This window comes from Falco punctatus (assembly GCF_963210335.1).
Source record: "Falco punctatus genome assembly, chromosome: 4".
In the NCBI taxonomy this organism is placed as follows: Eukaryota; Metazoa; Chordata; class Aves; order Falconiformes; family Falconidae; genus Falco; species Falco punctatus.
The window spans coordinates 18,151,066-18,176,186 of NC_137583.1; the positions used below are offsets into that span (position 1 = coordinate 18,151,066).

The 25,121-nt window shown below is 41.0% G+C and overlaps 1 protein-coding gene across 2 annotated transcripts in view; it reads left to right on the forward strand.

Annotated features, from left to right (window-relative positions):
- Positions 1-1,224: 1,224 nt before the first annotated feature.
- Positions 1,225-25,121, forward strand: part of TAFA1 (TAFA chemokine like family member 1) — a 265,588-nt gene continuing 241,691 nt past the window's right edge. For both annotated transcript variants that reach the window (XM_080383083.1, XM_080383082.1), the window contains exon 1: positions 1,225-23,946. The gene's annotated coding sequence lies outside the window, so the exon portion shown is untranslated. The remainder of the gene's footprint in view (positions 23,947-25,121) is intronic.

Genomic DNA, 25,121 nt, shown 5'->3' on the forward strand with positions numbered 1-25,121 from the left:
GAAATGTAATAAGAAGCTAAAGGATGTTTATTAAATTATTAATTATTTTTCACTTATCCATTAGGCTGCATTTTTGCCTTTTTACAAGATAAACACCTTTTAGCCAAAAATATACAGTAGGAAAGGTTATAGCCACCTTGATTTGCAAGGAGATTTTACATATGCCTCAGGTAAGGACAAATAAACAACTGCATTCACTACAATATCACTTCATGGAACTTTCTCTTAGCCCTAGTTAGGCCTTAATATACTTAGAAGGTTGCTCTTCTAATTTGAACTGTGTGAGACTTTGGCTGGAGGCTACTTCTGTGTCCCAGTGATAAAAGAAGACATAAAACAACCCAGTGCCTGATCATTCTCCCTGACTGTCAGTGAATCATGTTTAATAGCATCTCCATTGCAGTTTTGGCCAATTTGCTTGCAATGGCATCCTTTTCCATGGGCTTACTGCTCAGCAGGCCCTGAAGCAATCTATGAATAACTTCCCAGCAGATGCTGTTTATGAATTGAAGCAAATGGCTTCCCTGTTTCTCTTTTTTCTCACTTCAATAATTTTCAGTTACATTACGATGAATATTTATAGTCCTATAGCAGTGCATAAAAATGGAAACAAGCAGACCTGTGCATTGTTTCATACGTGAGTGCTGTTCTAATGGGTTTTGGCTCAATGGTTTTAATAATGTTCTGTTGATGGACTGAAAAGACAATGCAAATTGTAGATCAGTCACTTCCATTCACTGTTTTAGCAGACTGGGCATTGATGGAAGACTGTATTAGGAGCACGTATAGCACACCTTATCTTCTGGAAATAATACACGCCCTAATACAAGTCTGCAATACCTTTCTACTCAGCTTTATTTCCCATTCCTAATCCCAGCTAACTGCATTGTTAAATGCAGGACTCTGCACTACTGCAGCTGGTCCTTACTGGGTTTGTTGGGTGTGCAGGGGGGGTGCTGGCAGCGGGGGCTGCCTGAAGCTGCCCCCACACCCGCTGCCGCCCCTGCCAGCCGGCTCCCAGCTGGGCCCAGCGCTCCCCAGGCCCAGCGGCTCTGGGATCACTGGTTTCCCCAGGGAAAAGCTCCAGCACGGCGGCAGCCGCAGCCAGAAGCCGCAGGGTGTGAGGGGCTGAGCCGGCCCTGGGGGAGATGGTCTGTGACCAGGGGGGCAGGGACAGAGCGGCTGGGGCGGGGGGGGCGGGGCAGTGACAGAGCGGCTGGGGGGGGGCAGGGACAGAGTGCCTGGGAGGGCCAGTGACAGAGCGGCTGGAGGGGCACCTGGCCTGCAGCGGGGGGCAGCCCGCCACACTGGATTTTGCAGGCTCTGGCTAAAACATTATGTGGTTTACAATAAAATTAATGTTTAATGGTAGATATAACCAGTGTTACAAGTATACCATTTCTACAAATTAAGTTGGAAAGTTCAAAGGAGAAACTGATTTGTGATCAGCCATCATTCTGTAACAGAACAGTGCAAAATTCTTGTTCAGTCCTGAAAAGGCCATTTTACTAAATTTTATAGTTCTATAACAGTTCTTCACCGGTGTTTTGCCAAAAGAAGTGGTTAGATTTACAACTGTAGATGTTTATTGAGTTTCTTCTGAGGGAGCTGTTCTTGGTGCTGCTTCATTCGTCTCCAGATGTCTGATCTGCTTGTCGTTTCTATTAAACAATAGAGAGGCTAAAGAAATAATGCTTTTACTATCACAGCAATTCCAAGATTAATAAACCCCTCTAACATACCATATACACTTGCACAAACATATTGTCTATAAATATATACTAGATACAAAACATGCATATTTAAATACAGTATATGTCAAATTATTGTTTTTTCCATTGCTCTGTAATACATACATTTGTACGATAAAAATAATTGGAAATATTAATGGCCACTCACATGATTCACACTACAGATCTTTAACAGCCAGTACAGAACTTAGAAATGGGAAAAAATCTGAACAATTTCTTGTATCCTAATATGATCACACTCATGCGGATTACAGCTTTTAAAAATCCATTGTAAATAGGGCACACTAAATATGACTGCCATGCCTATGAAACTCAGATTGTATGATTTCATCGCTTTTGGCTTCCTGTAAATGAATAAAAAGCATTTACCATGCTAACATATATTATCAATTGCTGTCTCAGGAAAGTAAGCTGAGACATGCACTGTGTCCTGAGTTCTCGGCCATTAGGTAGCAAATACTATAATTACACCCATACCAACCTACACTTCTAGAAGCATTCCTTTAACATTTTCTGAAGTCGCTTCTAAAAGGCACGTATTGTAGAAGGTGGCATTTCTAATTGACAGGATAATTTGACATTTGAAAATGTGCATTTGTTCCATTTTCCATCAAAACAACATCTTGAAGAATTGTCATGTTGGGTTATGAAGGTGGCCAGATTCAGGCATCAGGCTCAGGGGTGGCTCCCCACGCAGGAAGCTCCGGCTGGTGGGCCCAGACCTGCGGCCCTTCAGAGAACCAGGCTCCAGTCTTCTCTCTCCGTCACTTGACCCACTCTTCTTCTCTAGCCTGTGCCATCTGCTACAATCTCTTTGTAAGTTCTTGCCACTTCTCCTTTGGCACCATGAGTGTGCAATGTACCAACATCTTTCTGACATCTTTGCTGATGGTTTTTTCTAGTCTTCTTTAAGTAGTCCTGCATAGGGTATAGAATGATAAACAAGTCCTTCCTTTGAGACTAGATTTAATTAAGAAAGGTACGAAAACCACACTAATGGAAAGGCCTAATTTGATTTTTTTCTGTATCTTTTAGGAATAAAAAATTGCATTAAAATGCTGACTAGATATTCACAAAAATTTCTTCTTCCTGTCAATCACACACAGTGGTTTTTTATTTAATTATTCCATATAATTTATCTTCACAGTTCCTTCTATAACTCATTTCCACAGCTCCTTGCTTCTTGGACAGGTTATTGATCTAATGTGTACAGAGAAGGTTTTTTAAAGGCAGTCTTTTAATAATAATCACCTATGCACAAAATCAAAGAGCTCTTTAATGTAAGCAGTAGTAGAAATTTGATCAATGCAAAGCATTACAGCATTAGGTCTTAAATTAATTGTTTCAGCTTACACTTTAGGAAACTTTGACATCACTTCGATATCTGGTCTTTTCAGAATTTTATCATGTAGGAAACATTATCTTCATAAATCACTGTCAGGTAAGAAATTTTGCTGGAGACCAAATAAAGTAAGTGGTCTGAAAAATTTTCCAGTGGAAGCTGGGGACTGAACTAGATACTGGCCCTAGATTTCCAGGCCCCATGCTAATCATTTAATATCTCAAAAATACCCAGGGCAAGAAGTGAAGAAGCTCCACCCAAAACATTTGACAAAAAGGTTATAATGTGTTACAGAAGTGTCACTCAAACTGCCATTGGGATGCAGAGTTTAGCTATGCTTAAAAGGAAGACTGGGTTTATAACGAAGGACTTTTTTCTTTAATTCACCATACAAATTCCTGCTGAGGAATATTGCTATCAGTTTGGTATTCAATAAAAAAAGAAAGGTTGTTTTTTTTTAACCGCTGGATGAAGATCACAAGTGTAGACCCAGTACTCCCTCCTTATTAACCTCAATTAGGGGTGGTAAATAGATGCTTTCTCAGATTCATCATAAAGAATTGATTTTTTAGAAAGAAACACCTGAAGGAACATCTAGACAGTGAACTATGGGGGTCAAGCATGAACACATTTCGGATCACACACTGGTCACTTCCCACTGGTCCTCAGGGACCATCGCTGCCCGTTGCAAATACCCTTCACTGAGAGGAATAGTGGAGTAGGCAGTGTGTCCCAAGAGATGGAAGGGAAATGGATGAAATGGATGTTCTTGCCAAGAGGAAGAGATACGTATAGAAATGTACATATATTCCTTCAAAGGGGTTTAATGATTTGCATGTAGTTGTGAACAGTTTTCTGTACATTTAAACAATTCTAATGATTAGTGTTTCTAATGAGTTGTTTATTACTGTGGACCTTCAATTTACCATGCACAGAGCAGGCTATAAATACTGGTCCTGTATAAATTATTATTAAAATCAACATCTTTTATCACTTTCTTGCTTGACATAAACTATGATGAGCTGAAAATCCTACAAATGCTTTTAAGCACTCCTTCCTCCTGCCACCCCCCCACCCACCCCCCCCAGCCCCAGTACACATGAGGAAAATAATTTGCTTTTATACAACAGTGGAAATGCTTTTTCTGTGGCTAGAATAAATTTCCTCAGTCCTTCTACAGTGGATAGTAATAACCGAAGTGGCTTTGCTGTTATCTAACAAAAGGCTAACATGCTTTAGCTTTAAAAAATCATATCTTTCCTATTGTCCTTTTCATCTCAGCCTTGTTTTCTGCTATAGTTAATTATTTTTCTTGTAGACAAAATAAACCCCATTAGTACTAACAAGGGAGATTCAGATTAAGGGCTCACAGAGGCTTGGATCTTAATGTTAACATTATTGTGTGAGCAGGAATTTATCAATTTGGGATTAAAAATTAATCACCAAAAGTGTTTTAGGAGCATGATTCATAGTCAAACCAAAACACCAGAATGTTTATTTGATTCCATAGAAAAGACAGATGTCTTTATCTTAACTCTATGGGAATTGCTCTGGAAAATGGAAAGGAGTGTGTCTTTAACAAAGCTAAATTTGAACTATCACATGTGATAATTTCATTTCTGTTTTTTCTTCTTTCTTTGCCTTTCTCAGTGTGACATGATTCAGACAAAAATAGAAGGATAATATCACAGATGTTACTTTACACCAATCACTGGTTATTGCTTATTCAAATGATGTTTTGATACAAATACACAACTGCTCCTTCTGTTTTATTGCTGTCAAAATTTTGTTTCAAATTTAATAAATGGAGAAGTGTGAGCAGATGTGTCATTGACAGTTTGCTTTCTTCACTGGGCTGCATGGCAAGCTAGAGGATGTTAGTCACATCTGCATTTTTAGAATATTTAATTCTGTGCCTTTTTCACCCAGTCTGCTGCTCCTCAGTTGGCTGTTAGGGCCAGTGCAAATGGGCTATTGCTGTGCAGCGGATCTGGAAAGCTGCTGCAAGCTCAGAGCTGTACAAACATTCAGCATCCATCACTAGCTCCTGGAACCTTGGGTACCTCGCTGGCTTCTCAGAGAGCTTTGGGTAAACTCACTTGTCTGGCCACAGATGGTCCCTGAAAACCGTATTGATGATTACACTCATCCCATGTTTTTCCCAGTGTTTGACACAGTACCGTAGCATCCCTAACTGCTGCACCAAGAGTGGTTTCAGTGCCAGCTGTGCTCTGGTAAAGCTCATGATAAGACTGGCTGCCAAAATCAGATCAATGGGAGTCTGTGGGCTCTGGGATGTCTGGGTCATCAGAAAAAGGGCATTTCTTGTCAGGTGGACGTGTTCCAGCGCATATTGCTGTGTGGTGGAATATCGGCAGGCAAGTCAGCTAGATCCTAGCTAGCAAGGATCCCCTAATCTATTGAAATGGGTAGCTTTTCTGGGAAACAGGCAGAGAGAAATCCCAAGGAAGAAACTATCTTAGTATAACAACAGCTGACACTTTATAAACATAAAGATAAAAAATAGTCCCCCACTTACAGTTTTTATGTGATTTATGTCTTTAATTTATTTAAATCAGTGACCCATCAAATGCAGACACAAAATTAGAAATTCAGCAAAAATTTCAACTGCCATGAGGAAATACTGTTTTTTTTTTTATTTGCTCTCCTCCTGCAGCTGCCTCTCTACATTTCATGAATTTATCTCAATATGAAACACGATGAGGAATCATCTTGCCAGAATATTATTGATCCATGATTGGTGTACCAGGCTCAATACACTTTAGACACAGATGTGAAGGAGACAATTTACTTGCTCTCACCTCCAAATTTTTCAGAGTACTTTGTTTCAGACAGATAAATCTGTAAGCTTGCCATAGCAGTTTTGTGACCAAATATATGCCACTTACATTACTTATGGGGTTTTTCAGTAAACCAAGAATGAGCCAGTATCCTTGTATTAATCAGATGGTCATGGTTTGAAAGCTGCTGATATCCATGTCACATGGCCCAAAGGGCTCCACACACAGTAAGTCTGGTCTGTAAGGAACTGAAGTGAAGGGATTTCTTTTCTTTTTCCTTTCTTTTTCTCCCCCCATTGGTTACAGTGGGATTTGGTTCAAGCTCAATAAATTCAACAACAAGTACTGGATCTTCAGCTGGTGTAAATTTCACACATTTGCTTCAAAAGCAGACGCTGCCTTTCACGGTGGGAATTTTCCTGCTATCTTGGGTATACACAATTTGCAAGTGCTGAAGTTAGAGTGTCCAGCTCTATAACTTCGAAAAAGATACTGAGATTTTCCATGCTGTACGGGTGGCCACTCTCTGAACGATAGCTCCTTTTTGCTGTCTTTGTTGCTTACGAGTAAAATGATTATTTGTACAGATATTTTCCAGAAATATGTGACCAAATTATGCACACAGCATTTGAGAAAAACATAGTCCATGTATCAGGATAAGGCCAAAAATTCATGGCATGAGATTTTCTTCACCCAGCTGGGCTTGATTTTCTTTCAGGAAATCATAGTGTTTGCAACAATCTGGCCTTCCCTACCAAAATAATCCAACCCTCTTTCAATATTTGCCAGGAAAGCTGCACCAATATATCAATCATTAATTATAGAAACCCATGTCTGAACATAGGAAAAAGGGAGAATTTTAATTCTTTCCAAGATCTTGATTTCTTTTATAGCCTCTGAGAAGTCAATCAACCTGCTTGCCCCCCAAGTAGCCCTTTATTCAGAACATAGGTGGTGCAGGAAGGGGGAGAAGGGGGGGAGAAGAGTCTGATGGGGTAGAGTGTGCACATGAGCACGTGGCTTGAATGAAGCAATTCTATAAACGGCTGCCTCAGTAAAGAGCTAGTTCACTTTTGCAGGCTTGGAATTGTACATGCACTACATGGAAAAGCTCTTTTATCTTCCACAGAATGGGGTTAGTCTAACTCATGAGCATATTTATTCCTTAGGAAGACATCCTTAAGATTAGGCTCTTTGAAGTGCAACAAAGACAAGTTGCACTTTCGAAAGGATATGACATTATATGCAGAAGCTCCTTCTGAAGTTTGGTCGTTTAAAATATTTTAAAAGTATTTTTTGTTAATAGATTGAGCCATGAAGATGAGATAATGGCATTCAAATATTTGTTCTTGTTCACAATGACTACCTTATTACATTATCTACATCAAGGAAAAGCTTTCACATTCATGATGCACATTTTCTGCGAATGATTCTTTATAGCTATGCTCATCTCTGTGCAAAGGTAGAGGCTTCTTGAAGGTGCGTTGAACTCTTCTCTGTGGCATTCTGTGATGGTCCCAGAAATTTCTTCTTGGACATGATAGCACAAGATAACAGAATGAAACTATGACGATTTCTGCAAGATAACGACCACTAACTGCTACCTGTTGTTCCCTACCATACTGTATGTCATGTGAGTGGTACCCTACTATTCTAGGTGTATCTGTGCAATCTCAGAGTACAGGTATGTGCTATAGCTACTAAGCACGGACCTTGGCAGGTCCACTTTACTCCTCATATGTAACATGTGCTGATAACAACAGGAGACAGAAAAGTCATGCTACTTTGTCAGTTACGCCAAAAGATAACCCAGAAGTATTTAACCCATGTTCTAGCATGCATTTGAGAATCTTTATGGGTGTAAGGTAGGATACTGGAAAACACAGTCTACCCTCTCCTTCTGTAGAGGGTGATCAAGTAGTGGCTTGCAAGTCCATTCCCTCACCTCAGATTTTCTTTACTGTCTCAGAAGCTCTTCTGAATTTCCCTTCTGAACATGCACTGTTCCCAGGCTTTCTGACTCCATGGTCCTGCCCCACAGCCTGGTGTCATGCTACTGTGCTGACAGCTCCTTCTAGAGCTCTGATAGTGATGGACAACAAGCATGGCATGCAGCTGTGTCTCTGCAATCATTACAGCCAAATTTATTTGCGGATTTAATCTGTGTCAGGCATGGACACTCCCTGCATTTGTGTCATTAACAGGGTCCCCTGACAGATAGCATATGCCAGGTTTTTGTGAGCCCTTGGAAGATAGATAGTAACAGTATAACATCAGATGCATCATTATACAAGAAAGAGGGATCCATGATAGGTGATCTACTCTTGGTAAAATCAAGCCCCACTCAAACTTTCTAAACTAATATGAAGCAGTAAAATGATTTTATAACAGACCAGCTCTTTACATTTTCAGGTGTGATAGTTTTAATTTAATACTAGGGCTTCAGAAGCTGAATTTACAGTACAATCAAACCACAGCTCCAAAAGGAGCCCGTAACTCTCTTTCCAGTGTCATCTCTAGTGACCTCAATGAGACTTGTCTCGTTATTAATGCCATACTCCGCGGATTATGGAGCCCTCTAATGTCAGGAAGCTGCACTGGGTGAAACGTGTCCACAGTTTAGCTCCTCACCTCTGAGCAGGTTGTGGACACTGGCAGATTCATTCTACTGTGTTGAAAAACAGGGTAATATACTTTATGGATGAAAGGCCTGTATTCTGGATGCTAACTCTACATACACCCTTTGAAATGGTGCTCCTGTTCATACTCTGAAAACTGCTGGCTCCAGTGGTACTTAATCAGGCCAGAACTCAGCATTGTGTCTTTTAGAAACTGATATTTTTCTTATTATAGATGTTTTTGCAGTAGTGGTGACATCCACCATTCCATCAAGCACTGATTGGAAAATGAAGTAAACAAGCACTCTATGTTGCATGACAATTTTCTTCTTTGCAGAATAGATACAGAGCAAATCTCTGGAAGAAGCCAGTAAGATAAAGTTAGAAATGAAACCCTGCCAAACCCTTAAAGTTGGGAAAAATATGTGGTTACCAAAGAAACAAAAAAAATATGAAAAGAGAGCCATGCCATTGAACTTCAAACATTGTCCAACTGCCGAAAGCAAAAGCTATATTAGTAGTAGAGAGTTTAGCATTTAACAATGAGAAAATCTGTAATAATGGCTTAAAAAGCTAGTCTAATTTTCCATGACCCTACATAAGCCTAGTAATACTCATTAGTGTCTACATGAATTTGTTAAACCTTCTCAGCACTGAGAAAACATGACTTCTTTCGATTTGGATTTGTTTGCATCCAAAGATTTCATATGCTGGAGCTTCCATGGGAGTGACAATAACTTATATTTGAGGATTAAGGAAATGCATTATATATTCCACATCTCAATAAGAGTAGCTAAATAATGTAATCTACAACATTTCTAAAAGCAATCAAATGGACAGATTGCTGCCCTTTTCAGTAAGCAAGCTTGCCTGTAAGATAAGCATTCTGAATTTCATAATTAAATGAAAAATTAGATGAATGCAAGTGAGGCTATGAGTTGGTGCAGCTTGATTAGAACAACAGGGTCATTAATAGTTATTAATGATAACCAGGATAAACTGTCAGATATCATCCACGTGTAAGTAGGTAGACATGAACAAATGATTAATAAATGTGTCTTAAAGAAAAAGAATCCTTGGCTGAGACTCTGGTGAACTTGCAAGCTAGGAAAGTAGATACAATAAAATGCAGAAATAGGGCATTTGTTTTAATTTTGGATGTGCTGTATTTGGATAAGGAACCCAGCGTCACACAATGGCCTGCCATGGAAACGGCGATGTTACGGATTTTAGAAGTTAGCTGCAATGAAATGCCCCTTTTGGCTCAGAAGCCTATATTCACCCCTGACTAATTTCATTATGCTGCTCAAGCTGACACACTGATTAAAAGAAAGTCATTCCATTTACTGCTCCTTTTAATCATTAAGTAAACATAATATGGAGCGCTTGGTATGTTTGGTAAATATGAAGTAGATCAGTTATTACTCCTCAGGTTCTGATAGCACTATCGTGCTGGCTTATCTCCTGTGCTGTCAGCACCCCATTCTCCCATACAGCAGCTTCTCGAAATTGCAACATGGTAAACAAAAGGCCTTTGGGTATTTGATTTTCTCTCTTTCAAATATACATAATCACTCAGCAATACCAGGATGGTTAAATTATCCTTAGAGCCAAATGACTTTGAATTAGATTTCTTTTCTTAACTGCATTAATCCCCCATGTGCCACTGATATCTGTGGAACTAATACACAAAATGGTCCCTGCTGGGGCCACACTCACCACCCATTTGCAGACAAGGGTGAATGTAATGCATAAAGCCTCACAGCTCATGCTATATACATGGACTACATAATTCTCTAAATGAAGAGGTGGCTGCATCTGCCCATGCTGATGTTCATCTGACGGCTGCCAGAGAATGTTCTCCTATGGCAGTGCTGTCACCCCTTAGCAAAGAGGGACATTTTCAACTGACGTGGATGACATACTGTTTTCAAAGCAGGTGAAGGCACTGCAACAGCAGGGTGGGATCTTGCAGAGCCTTCTAAAGATCTATAGTTCTATAGAGATAGCTCTTTTAAAGCAATGGGAGCTTTACTATTGATTTCCTTGAGAGTAGAATTAGAGTACAGCTTTCCAAATCCTTGCTGTGCAAAAAATGCAGAACAGATTTTAAAATTTAGGGATGATGTAATGAGGGCTAAGCTAAGCCCAGCTGAAGCACTGCTGGGCCTCCTTCCTGTTACCTCACTTTTGGCCAAGCAGAACCACTCCTTTCCTTGTGTTTGCACTGGCACATCTGAGCTAAAAACCCAGGGAAAGAGATGGGCAGTGTACACAGAGATGGAAGGGAAGGTGTTAAGGCATAGACAGTGTTTTCCCTTGGATACAGCCAATCCTTTCCTTCACATCCACAGAAGTATGAAGCCTTGCTATGCTGCCTTGCAGGGGTACCACACAGAAGAATGTGTCTAAATCCTACTAAAAAGGATGTTCTGTCATTCTGCAAGAAACAGCCTCCAAAGGTCCCTCAGGTAGGAGTTTTGAAAAGCTCTAACTCTGAAAATTAATATTTTCCAGACAGTTCCGGACATATTTATTATTACAATTACTATTACTACTATTGGCATTTTTGCCCATAGTTGCTCATGCATTTTTGCAGAGTGAGGATAAAATTGGAACCCAATTAATTTTCCCACTTCTACTCTCACACCTCTGAAAACAAAAAAAATCTGAAGTTGTCACCAGTCTGCCTATTATTTTGTTTGCTGCCTCCTTCCTGAACAGTGCCATCAAGATGAGCTTACATTTGATATCTTGTTGTCATTTCTCTTTGTTTTCTTTTTGCAAGATGCTGATGGATCATTGCAAATTGGAGAAGGCTCCCAGCATGTCAGCTGTCTGGACAAACTGCAGGAGCAGGTTAGCTGGGAATAAAGCCTCCCAGAGACACAGGTTTAATACTGTTTGCATGGCTTTCCCTCTTCAGTTTGCAATCACTCTGACTTCAAAGAAGTGTTTTACAAGTTCCTACATTCAGATCATGGTAGAGAAAAATATTTGTTCATTCTTCCCATCAGGCACTCTCAGAAACAGCCTTACAACAGTTGGTAAAGGGAAAAGAGATATTTTATTGTTCTGATTCCCTTAAAGCGGCAGCACCCTGCAAAAATGCAGAACAATTATAGGTGCCATAATTTTTTTTGCTATCATCCTTCCTAGCTTGTGTATTCTGGTTTAATACAGCCTCAGAACTGTGATTTTCCGTGAGCATAATTAACATTTTGCCTCTGAGTGCAATAAGCTGCATTTGCTGCTCTGTGCAGAGGCTGAGCCAAGAAGCATTGTTTCTCACTTGATAATGTTTTAATGTTCTATGGAAATGCCAGTCTATTTGTTAATTTTTTTTTTCAAACACACCTCAGCCAAAAATGCTATCACTTTTTTCACATGAATCTTTCAATGGCCTTGTTCTAAGCATGAATTTTCTTCAGGGGCTGTTATATTTACTTATTTGTTTATTATTAAGGACACCGCAGATTGAGAAAAATAAAGGTAAGCAGGCAAACCTGCAGGCTGCTGAGCTGAGAGACTCGTATCCTAATAACAACATACAGTGAGGCGTAGAGTCTGTTATTAGGATAAAAGTCTGGCCATGGACAATGACAGGATTCTAATTGTCTTCAGGAAGATCAGCATTTCTCCAGTGTCCTTGCAAGAGCAGAGGTTCTCCCTCTTTAGCTGAACTTGTTTCTAATTAAGTCACTACCAACACCACCTCTGATTTCAACCTCATTATGAACTTCAGCTTTTTTTCCTTTCCACTAAAAAATTAGACTTCTTTAAAATGAACTATGAATTCTACAGAAATATTCTGGCTTAGACAAAATTGCCACTGAGAGCCTAGGTATTTTTTGTGAAAAAGACAGTAAGACCATGGCACTGATTTTACAGTGGTGCTGAGAAAATTTACCCTTCAGGCCTCTGTCCGAGTCTTCCGTTTGCTTGATTCATTGCCGATTTTTCTCTTATCAGGTGAGTAGTTTGATCATTTGATTTTATTGTTGGTTTCTTTCCAGATGCCAGAAGTACTGGGTATTTAAATATATATCTGAAGTTCAGCAGGAAATTGAAAATTGATTCTCTACAACAGTTATCTGAGATATGGTTCAAGTTCTTGCTCCAAGTTAGCCAGAGCAAAGAGCTAAAGGAGCCTCAGGAGAATGCCAGCTCCACAGATATTCTGGAGTAATTTCTGTGGCATTTTGGAAGAGGAATTCAGAAGTTGTGCATTTGTTTAAACAAGTCTCCTGTTTATTCTTGGCTCTACTGAATAAGCACGGAGGGTAAGGAGAGAACAAAAAGTATTTTGAATTACTTGCATAATACGCAGGCACCTTTTGGCGCAGACATAGGTGGTGAATTGTCGGATACGGTGATGGTCAGACTATGACTCCTTGTGATTGCCTTTAGCTGCGCTGTGGCGTGGCCACAGGCTCTGGCCGCAGCTCAGCCTGCAGGTGCTGGGTCTCTCCCGAGGCTGCTGAGTGCAGCTGAAGCAGAGGCGCGCACTCCAGCAGAGCTAAGAGCTTACTGTAAAAATAAGCGGCGTGACATAAAGTCGGATTTTTACTAATGACTCTGTGAATTTGATATACTAACACCAATGGACTGACTCAAAATGGTAACCTTTGTCATTCTGAGTCATACATAAATGAACGGGTAAACCAGCACTTGGGTGCAGAGTTTAGTGATGTTTTTCTCAGCAAAATCAATGAAACTAAGCTTGGGTAAAATATTTGCAAGAATATAAAAGTGACTTAGACAATTCCTTGCCTAAGATTAAGCTTGCTCCAGCAGCACATCCAGTAGTAGCCTATTAAATGTTACTTGGACTCCAGAAGCTGTGATATGTGAGAGAGCTCAAACCCCCTTTTATGCTCTGGCAGCAGAGTGAGCCCAGTAATGATTCAGTGTTACAGGCCAGTGTTAGTTCAATACAGATTGATTTGGTTCTGTACCTTTTTGTTTAAAATGCATTTACACACAAATGAGTCTGGTGTGTTCAAACTTCCTAAATAATAATTCCACCAAAATTCTGTAATAAATGAATTACCCTCAAAAATCTACTGGAATTAAAAATAAATCAGCAGATTCTCGGTTCAGCAGCAGCAATAAATCCTTCCTCTATCACAGTATACACTGTTTACATTTGCCTAGGGGCTCTAAAACATTATGAGATGAAATGATTTCCCTGTTCCTTGGTGTCTGGCTTCCATAGAATTTAAGTGTTTCATGAATTTAATTGTGAAGAGAACAGTTTAACATTTTTCAGCATCCTGTGGGGAAATAGGAGGAGCCAACTGGATATTATGCTGCCTGAAAAATTATTCATATTTAAAATTTAGCTGTGATAACTGTATCAGGTGACATTCAGAAGGATGGCAAATGGCCCCATGTCCATTAAAGACCCATGCAAACTCTCAAAAGAAGGATTTGATATTCTAAGTAGGGCCTAGCTGCCTGCTTTGTGGTAGAATTTCATTCCAGGTTGCATGAATATCTTTATTTATGCAACATTAAGCCAATTTTCAGCATTTTCCTGAAAATCTATTGGTTGTTTTCAGGCTCTCTGAAAGGTATCATATTTAATTGCATGAGAATTCATCTGTCATACTTTGAAGAGAGACTTTATATCTCTAGCAACCAATAGCTTGTAAAAAGGCAGCTGCAATCTTCTGCTGGAGCATAGGTAAAAGAAACAAAAACTACTACCATTTCTTAGATGTAAAAAGAATTCTTTTTTCAATGGAAAAGATTGTCCTGGCTTACCTTGATTACTGAAATCAAGGAAAACATATAACTTAAGTTTACCAGACCATTTTTGTACAATTTAGGGAATGAGAGAGAAGATTGCTGTACAGGCTGGAAAAAAACCCCAAAACTACTAGTTGTGCCTCATTCAAACATACACCCATTTATATTTTCATTTTCCAATCTCTATTTTCTTTTCTTGGTCCTCTTTTATTCACTTTCATGCTTTGCAAGCAATATGGGAAGCATTTCTGCACCATTGTGTATGCTCACTTATTCTGACTTCTCTGCTTGGTGCACAGAAGTCAGGGTGTGATGAACAATGATTTGATGTACAGAGCCTACAATGCCAAAAGAATCTAGTATTTTATTCAGAAGCAAATGACAACAAAATCTTTGAAAACCTGAGAAGAAGGTGGGGTAGTAAAAGGGATGTGTGGGAGAAGAGGAATATAAAAAAAGGATCAAAGCAGATAAATTTCAGCTGGCATGTGATAACATACTCCTCAGTTTCCTAGAGTTAAATTTGCAGTTTCCAATATATTTCAGTGACAGATCCTGCATAGCAAACCTAACCTAAATTAACCCTTATAAATCTGTTTTCTAACAAAAAAAAATAATAGAATTAAATATAATCTTATAAATTCTGCTAATATGCTTGGTAGCGAAGAAAAAGCAGCAGTAAGAAAAAGAGTACTGCTGACAATTTCAGTGAAGAGCAAAACCAGTCAAGTATAATGTTCATCATTCCTTATTATGATAATTAGATCCCGACATTCTGCACTGTGATGTGCATGGCTTGCTTTGTTCAAGATGTTACCCACATTATTTCTTTGGGAGTTGTCTTCTTCCCTTGCCACCAACTTAATACACGTGCTTTTATGTATACAAGCACTGGAAACAAGTGCTTCAGAAGTTCCTGGTTGGCCCAGCCCCTCTCTATGTGCACACCAGATGACACAGAGACAAATGAGTCTGCTTCCAGGGACACCACTGCATGAAGCATTGCTTTTGTTCATTAAAGCAAATGCCTGGGTACCCATTCAATAAATGTTCTTTATGACTGAAAATTAGCAGTGGTGTGAATGGGTCTCTTGAACTTTGTAACTACAGTGAGGGGTAAGAATGAGAGAATCTGAGTGTTGAGAATTGGAAGGAATAAAAGAGTAAATCTGAAAACAGAACAGACTGGAGACTGGAGCACTCCTGCATCTCTCGTAGGGTGGAACTGTGCATTAGCAGATGGCAGCCTAAAAACAATATGTGCTTAGAGAGCCTGAGATGTATGGCAAGATTTTCAACACCTACGCAAACGTTCAAAAGAGTATTGTCTGTCAGGGGTGGTGTAGGGATTTACAAGTTGCTTTTGTGTGGATTTATGAAGCTATTATCTACATACAATCAGCTATGAGATGTTGGAGGTAAATTCAAGGCAGAATTTTACAAAATGGAACACGAGAACTCGTCACAATATTAATCCGTATGTTTTGATGTGAGCATTGTAAAACACATATAAACCAGCCCAGACCCTTCTTTTATTGGTAGATCATATAGTTAGGTTGCTTGTGAGAGGCAGCAGAAAATTGCAACCAAAAATCAAATCGTGATCTTGCCATCTGCCTGGAAGGAATTATTGTATAGGGTTTGCTGTCAATCAACCAACCTGTTTTGAAGCACAGGCAGAACAATATACGATTTTTTCCATGCTCATTTCATGCACTAATTCTTTACTCAGAAACTAACCATTTCCAGCACTAGCACAGCACACGGGGCTCTGGCACAAGCGTGCTGCCCAGCCCTGCAAACAAGCAGATGAGGTACGGAAGAGAGCTTTAGAGTGTTTTACTTAAATAATGACAAAGCCCATAGCTGGTACAAGGAATTAAATCTCAAGGTATTGTGTTTGTTGAAGTGATGGCATCAGGGAAGTTCTGGCTGCTGAGTATCACATATTCATGCTGATTCTCACTTTTTTTTTTTGTTCCAGTGGGAGAACTTTCCCCAATCTCTCATTTCTACCTCTTTAAGGGTGTCTTTTGTGTTGCTTTCTAATTTTTTTGGTTGGTTGGTGTTTTTTTTCCATGAACACAACTGAAGTCAGAAATTTTCCCTGTCTGCCTGCTTGATCTTTTCAAGGATTTTCCTACAAACTTTAGGCTACAGTATGGCACACCAGTACATTTCATCCATAACCACATTTCCTTATGCAGCACCTCTAATCTGAGGGTCTCCAAGCTTACTAAAATAGGTATGTGCAAGGCATTTTAGCAGTAATAAACTGAAGCATAATTTAAGATCATGTAGTAAATCTATTACTAGAGTTCACACTGCAGGGGGCCAGTCGCAAAGAAACCTCTCAATTTGTTAATGTTTTTTCCACCACTGGCTTTCTTTGTGATAAAGTGGAAGCAAATACACAGGTTTGCAAATAAGCTATTTGGTCAATCCCCTAGTGTAATAGAAGAGCTGAGGTTTCCACTGCAGCTGGGGCTGGTGCAGAGTTAGTAGACTTTAAAGTGTTATTTTCAGGGTAGAATCTGGAGTTATCAAGACCAGAAGTGCAACACTGCAGCATGGGATCGGCTCCTTGCATTTTCCTTTTGCAGAGGTACTGGCCAAAGCTTTCTTTCCTAAATAAGATGCTTCTGAGCACAGGTGCTGGGTTGTGCCAGGATGTGCATTTGATGTGTACTGGAGCACCCTGGCATGCCTGGGCGCCTGGAGACACTTCACAGCCAGAAGAAGCATTAGGCTGATAGCAGAGCTCTGTGCAGTGTTCCGGAGCACACATCCTGGCATATGTTACAAATCAGCCTGGCTGTGCCCTGTTACTGGGATTTACTTTAAAGAGCAAATACTTTGCACCTGGTGGTTTTTGAGCCTTCAGACCAGCTCATTCCTATGCCAGGATGTGGACCCTTTAAAGGCTCAGGTGGTTTGAGTTTGTAAAAATTGCCAATCTGTGAAAGGAGGTGAGAGGAGTTGGGTGTGGTTTGCTTTAGGAGTGGAGGAAGCCACAAATTCATAGAAAGAAGTTTTTTTGTGTTAGGGAGAGACAGAAACAAGAGCTAAACCTACTTGTGAGCTGACACCTGATTTTTATTATTTTTTTTTTTTTAAGGTTGGTGTCTTGGGAGCTTGGCTTTTGGGGCTGGTGGATTGGGTTCTTGGTTGGGTTCATGGTTTGTGCTTTGGGCTGTCGTGGTGTGTTGGGGAAGCTCTTTCTCCTCACAGCGGTAGGAGGGTTGAGGGTAGCTGGGAAAGGGGTGATGTATTTTTGAGCTCTGGTCTATGGGGTAAGCCTTTTTTGCTATGGCTTCTGGATGCTTTTTCTACTATTTTCCCTGAGCTTGGAGAAGAGGGGAGGCTGGCTGGGCTTGGGGGGGGGGAGGAAAGTCCACCACAGTGCAGCTGGGAAAGAGATGGGTTATCAAGCTGGGGGTGGCTTGCTGCAGTGCTATAGGGAGAAATTTGTTTCCTAGATAGCCCCATTTCTATGCTGATGTTTAAAATACGTGTACTTTGATGGAAGAGACTTACTTTAGCTGCTGTTGAAGCTTCCTTTTTTATTACCTGGGGATAATGGAGACCTATTGTTTAAGTTTAACTAAAGGTAGGATCATAGCAAGCCTAGAGGGAGTGAAGACATCCCAGTGACCATGTCTGAACTCACTAGTGAATTTGCTTGCTGCCTTAATTGCTTTGCTTCTGTTGGATTTATTTTATTTATGTTGTGAATATTGAAAGCACTTTTACCTTCATGTAAAATTTACTTTTCAACAGCAAAAGTAAACACTAAACTGTGCTTGAGGACTGATATTTGATGTACTGAAACTGATAAATCAAACGCCAAGTGTCCTCTCTGACTATAGATATACTAACTTTCAGTTAATGCGCTCTGGCCCTTGGTTTGTCTGCTGTAGGTGGGTCTTGCGTGTAATGTGATTCTAACTGGTCTGGAAAGGCAGCTGCAGACTGGCAATAGTAATAGTTCATTCTGAAACTAAGACTACTTCAACAGTATTTCATATAATGTGTTCAACTAGGCTAATGTAAGAATGTCTGAGCTGAAGGCTCTTGAGTTTGTGCTGTGCAGAAGTTGAGAATCAATGAGTTGGATTTTCAGATCAGGGTGATCTCTTCAGCTAATGTATAGCTGATAAAGGATAACAGTATCACTGCTTGACAAGAACACCATGACCAGCATCACTCTAGGGCTGTGTTAACCTAGATTATTTTGCTTTTTTGGTATCTCTGAACTGAAACTAAATAAACAACTTGCTCCATTATATGAAGGTTATGTCTACCTGCCACGATTTCCTGAGCATAGTCATGTTTTTGTGGTTATATTTTAAATACACTGAGTGCTATTGAAATTTTGTTGTGTGATGATAATGTACTGCACAGATAATTCATTTTGTTAATCCTTAGCAAGTGCTGATCCTGTTGGCTAATGGCAAGCTATAGATAAGGGTTGAGATTTTTTTTGTGCATTGTCCTACATACTTTAAAAATAACTAGGACACAAACTTTTTGATATAAACTTCCTTGACAAATATAGATATGTTCTTCTTTTTCTTTCTTTCCTCTTAGGCATGGAAAAACTGTAAGAAGTGGAATCATTGCATCCCCCAAACACAGCAATTGTGAAAACTAGACATCCCTTTAACAAGGAATAGCAGCACCTTCAAGGTAGGCTGGGAAAAATAACTGTGAAAAATTTTCCTTTGGTGCTCTGCTCTCACTTCTTCCTGCTTTTGTCAGTATTCAAATTATTTAATTTGTTATCTTTTTCCAATACAAGCTACTTATGGTGCTTATGTGGTTTTGTTTTTTTAACGGCTTTGGTTATGTTGTCTTGCTGGTTGGACCCTCTCTGTACATTTGGGGGTGGGGGATGGCTGACAAAACTGCTGCTTCCACCAGGCAAGGTTGGTGTGGCTGAGGTAGCAAAGAGAGAGGCAGTGCAGTGGTGTGGCGTGAGATAACAGGGTGGGAAGGGGCCACCATGTTTCTGGGTGCCAAGTGCAGCAAGTGAAGCTTCTCCATTGTGTGTTGCACTGTTCCCTGGTGTTGCTGTGTGGTTGGCTGGTCCCTTATATCTACATAGATGCACTTGTGATAGAAACAGCGAATTTCCCAGCACCCTGTGATGGGACAATAACTGTCTGAATCAGATCCTGGGCTCCCATGGGAAAGTCTTCCCTGCACAAGTTGTTCAGCTCTGCTTTTTCAGGCTTTTGCTCTGTATAGTTAAGCCAACAGAGGCTGTGGTTGCAGCCAGGCAAAAACCCCGAATATTTCTTTGACGTTTTTCTTTCATGAAAAATTGTGTAGCTTTCTAGCTGAGCTTTTCTTGGTCAGCATGGTTGCCTCTAAGAAAATGAGTGTATTTTCTCTTGCTACTGGAAAAGCTAAAGGAGAAAGAAGTCTGACGATACAGACTAAAGGATTTAATGTTGTTGTAGAAGACATAGGGAAGGAAGGTTATAGGCTCAGTTCAGTCACTGAGGTTGGACCAGACTTCCTTCAAGAGAGGAGGAAAACTGGTAGGGGGCCAAACAAAACTTCTGCTCCACCAGATTTTTAAAAAAAGCCTCCATAAATGTTGTGGACCTAAAACAAGAGACAGTAATTTAGCTTTTTGTGGAGGTAAGGTAAAACTTGCTGTTAGACTACACTTGGCTTACCTGGGGTAGGAACATGTAGGTACAGAGGAGCTTCAGTGTGCACTGCCTGCTGCCCAGGCTGCAGCCAAGACTGAGTTTGGGTCTATAGGAAAGAGCTTTGTAGGGTGAGTGGAAGCAGCTGGGGAGGGATGGAGAACACAAGCTGTGAAAAGCAAACCTTCATTGTCCCAGGAGCACTAGAATTAATGAGCTGTGCATTTCAAAGGTGATGAGCCTTCTTCAGACCCTGTAAAACACATGCCTGGGATTTGCCCTCTTAAATCTCTAGAGGGGGAAAAGGGGGGGGGGGGAGGGGAGGAGGTGAAGAGAGGCAGAGGAGGCAGCATGCAGAAAGCAGAGGTCAGAAACCCTTATTTGGGTGCAAGTACCAATCTGCTGTCTGCATTAGTCTGCCCAAGTTGCATATGCTCTCCTTTTCTGTGCGCGCAGACAATTGTGATAAATAGAGGTTCAGGCAGTGAAGAGCATTTATTTTTATTTGCCTGGTTTTGTCATTCACTTGGCATCTCTGGATGAATGGTGGAACCAGGAGGAAGAGGCTATTCTTGTGAATGCAGTCCTTGTGTGGGTGAGGCAGCCTGTCTCAAAGAGAGTTTGATACCTGCTGACCCCTTGCAACCTACTTTCACCTTGGAAATATCACACCAGTGTACTGGTCTGCTTTTGGCAACCCTGCCCAGAACCCCATGGAGTCTCTCAGTCAGACCTGTGGATGGGCAGTTTTCCATGCTGTCTGATGGGTAGCTCGGGTCCTGGTCTCTGTCCTTTCTTCTGTTCGCCATCAGCTATTGGAGTGGAGATCGAAGGACCTGGTTTTGACACTTCATCTTCCAGCAGCCAGGGATGGACCACATAACCCAAAGGCTGTTCTACCCCTCTGCAGGGCCTGGATACATCCCACCCCAGCACTGGTGGGAGCTGCCATTGCACAGGATCGTTGACACAATCTTTTGTCCCATCTCCCTTCTTTGTAGAGATAAACTACTCTTTCAGCTTTCCCTTTTCATGAGGAAAGATTTTGGAATGTGCAGATTGTTCACTAGTGTCTTATTTTTCCTTCCTAAATTTTCTTTCTAATGTGTCAGTGTTAGTAGCCCCACATTCAACATGTGGGCCCATAGGCACATGTAGCATCATCCCCTTCCAGTCAAAGCCAGTGACTCCTGAAGTGTGGAGGTTAAAGCCCCTAAGTACCAGGTGAAGATGACACTGCGCCTAGCTCAAAGCAGGGTAAGAGGAGCTGTTTCATGTCTTGTTGGTCCACTGAAAGTTAAAATTGGCAGCAAAGACATCAAAGCAGGTGTGAGGATGCTTTTGCAAGATTTGCCAAGGACTCCTCTGTTCCTGTCTGATGCTGGGAGCCAGGGCAGGGAAGAGACTGCAAGCACATGCTGTTTAATATTCTCTTCTGTCCCTCTGATCTCCCCCCCCTACCCTGCAGAAACAACATGTCCCATGTTTCTGCAGAGCTTGTCCTAGGCAATAGCAGCATCTGTCAGGGGTTATGGTGGCATTAGCCTCATGGAGCTGGGAGTTAGCAGTGCTTGGCAGAGTGACAGTTCTGCTGTACCTTACATAAATCTGTATCTTGCATAAATCTGTCTCTGCCTACTCTGCCAAGGTGTGCGGTCACAATTTGTCTGATTCCTCCTGCTGTCCACAAGGCCTTTCAGTTTCCTAGAAGACTTTATTTGTTTCTTGAGGCTGCTCTTCCTCTTTCTTCACAGCTCCCCACTCCATACCCTTTCCCTCATAGTTTCCCCACAAGTCCTAGTGGGAACATAGCTTGTTAAACAGGTGTGTTACTTTAAAATAAATTCCCATCACCTGCCCCCCTCAGGTGCTGCAGAAAGCCCCCCATACTCCCATGGGAAGAGGGGAAGATCTTGAGCCTCCCTCTGGCTTTGGCAGCAAACCACAGCAGCCCTCCACCCACCACCACCTGCTATGGGCTGAACCTGAGCCCAGGTCCTGGTTCCTTGCTCATCAGTTCTTTCTGGTACTTGGTGTGCCTTGGCTGCCTCTCTTCAGCTTTCTTTGACACTTGCAGACCCTTCTGAGGCCAGAAAGTAGCGACAACTGCCCTAGTTCTTGACCTTCTTCCAGCGTTTAAGAAATTCTTGGGGAAAATAAAACCTTTATTAAAGAGAACATTATATTCTGCAACCATACTCATGCCATGTGTCTTTATACAAAGCACCCCCAAAAAATCTTGACCTCGTGAAAGCATCTCTGGTCATCACAAGACTTGTCCTAAGACACCCTCTCCTCCCCAGCACTACTCGGGGACCTGATGGGAGCTGTGCTGTGGTGCAGGGAGGGTCCTCTTGCCAATGGTCTCCTGTGTCACTGTCATGCATGCCCTCCCACCTGCCCCCCCGATTGCTTTATTGTTTGAAGGCTATGGTAAAGGGCTGCTCTGAGCACTGTGACAGAGAACAGCATAATGCTCCTGTCAGTCTGTGGGTCCAATCTCCTATACATATTACCCAGTAAAATACTGCAGCTCCAAAGGAGTGTGTGGTCTGTCAAGTTAGTCATCATGTATCTGCTGAGATGGTGTCCTTGGGCGCTGAGGAGGAGGTACTTGAGTGTAAGGTTACTTACTACTGTTGTTATTTACTGTTGTTTGATGTCTGGAGATGGTAAGTAGCAAAGGTAGTACACTCTTTTACCACAAGTTATAAAGGAAAAAAAAGAAAAATCTCATGTTCTGTTATAGTGTGCACCCTGGGCTCTTAAAATGGAAGTTTCTGTTTTGTCTCCGAGCCTTCTTTATTTTGTAGGCAGGCGTGAGAGCTGTAATGCTAAATGAATGGTATGTATTAAGTCCATACAATAGCTCTTTAAAAAACAATTACATATTGCACAAGAGGGAGAAGAAACCACTCCATTCCTGTAAATGGCCACTTAAGTTGTAGACAATAAACAGATAACTGTAATAAATAATCTGGCATATTTTAGCTTTAGCATTTAGGAGGAGTAAATCAGAGCTCTTTCCCCATTGTCTGCTGAGATGCATTGGAAATGGAGTTGGAGTGAAAGATTTCACTCGGAGTTGTGGCAAGGTGTTGGAAAGACCATGGGAGCGTGTAGGAGTCTCCTGCCCTCCCCTGGGTTTTATTACACTTTTCCCTGCACCACCCCTCCCTGTTCATAAGCATGTGCCGCTCTCCCCTGAAATGGGAGAGACTTCCTTAAGTCTCACTTGCCTCTTGTGAATAAGTGCCAGAGCAACGCCTGGGGAATAAAGCCTTCGCCGGCAGAATTAACGCGTCTCCCAGATTGCTCATTGGGTATTTAGTCCTTCGCCTCTCCAACGGCTTTGCTTTTCCACCCTCCTCTGCCCATTCATACCTGCTCCTCGCAGACAAAACCAGCTGCTCTTCTGCTCTGTGCAAAGTCTGAGTGCTGGTATTTAAATGCAGCTCCAGTTGCTAAGCCCCGGCGAGCAGCGAGTGCCTGGCTGAGGCTTGCAACCGAGGGCTGTGTCGCTTTAAGGCATGTGATACTTTCCCAAGCAGGGATGTATTGAAATAGGCAACGGTACTTACAGCATCGTATAGCAGTGTACATACAACTGCCTTACTCTGCACTGCCCGCGCTGGAGTGAGGCTGCTCTGTCATTAAATGTAAACTGCTTCTCGTCCTTAAGTATCCTGGAAGCTGCAAATTATCTCAAGATCACTTCAAAGGTCTCATCAAGCGGAAGGTGATGCTAGGAGATGATTTAAAGGTGAAAATGAGAAGGTTTCCACCCCTCAAACCTTGGCCACTTTTCTGACGGCAGAGTCTTAGAGCTCAGATGTCTTCTTTACTCTGGAAACAGGATTTGTAACGAAAAAGATTTTTTTTTTCTTCTTTTAATCCTGATAAAGAAGATTACTGGGAAGCTATTAAAAATCCCTTATTGTGACACAATGGATTTAAAAAAGTGTTAGATCTCTCCAATGAACACTAATAGAGTGCTCTGCTCTTGGTTGGATTACTCAGGTAAGGAGCTGCTCTTTAGGATTTAAGATTCAGAAAGCAGATCAGATCATCAGATAAGTGGAGGAATACTCACTGCTGTGTTTCTTTACTAATGATAAGATGATCTGTGTGTAAAAGTGTGTATGTGAAAGCAGTTTGCTGACAAGTGCATGAAGAAATGTTTGTAAGAAATGCTGGGCTTTGAGCAAAGGTAGTTTGAAATAGTGTAGTTCGAGAGGTTGTTTGGTTTTTTTTTTTTAATAAAAGGAAGAAAAAAAAAAAGGCAGGAAGCTAATAATAAAGACTGAGTGGGTTAAGTAAGTCTGCTCTCCATGTGGCAAGGGATACGGTGCCGGAGGAAAGGCACAGAAGCATTTAGCAATAGAAGTTTGGCTTTGCTTCACTGTTTGGCTAGGATTTTTAAAGTTCAGTTTAAATAACCTGAACACCTGAAATATCCCTATGTGAGAGTCACCTTTCTCTCTTACCATTTTGTATAAAAAGCATGGAACACCAAATATGACGCGAAGGCATTAATTCCCAGAGACATGCAAAACCTACTGGGAGCTCCCTGATCTGAAGGGATTGAACCTCTTTTGCAAGATAGAGGTCTAAAAAGAGGGGAGAAAAAGTACACTGTATACTGCAAAGTAAACAGTTGGAAATGAAATTAATTACATGCTAAGCTGTGCATCAAACAGCGCAGAGAAAGGAAGAGCCTCATGCTCTTATCAAAATAATGTTTTGGTGTTTTCTATTAATTATATTTGTCAGTTTACGTGGTTCCTCTCAACCAGACTTAAAAAGCTTCCCAAAGACTGTGTGCTACTTTAATATTGGGGCAAAAAAATTATAAAATTATATGTATATATTTTATTACCACTGTATTTCACTATTGTAATATTGTTAATTTTTCTACTGCAGAAATCCCCCAATAGATCACATACGACTCTTGATATTTTTTTTTGAAATTTTTTTGTAAATACATGATTTTTCTATGAGAGAGATTTAATCTTTCTAAGTCTGTCTTGCTCTGTTGAGCTGATTGGATTATTAGATAGAAGACAGCATCACGTCATTGGCTGGATAAGAGTGCCTGAAGTTTGATTAATTTGGCAATATGAAATGCAGCAGAAGGTGTTGTTAAGGGAACTGGACGATGTGTAGCGTAGCTGAGCCTTGCAAACCTCCCGATC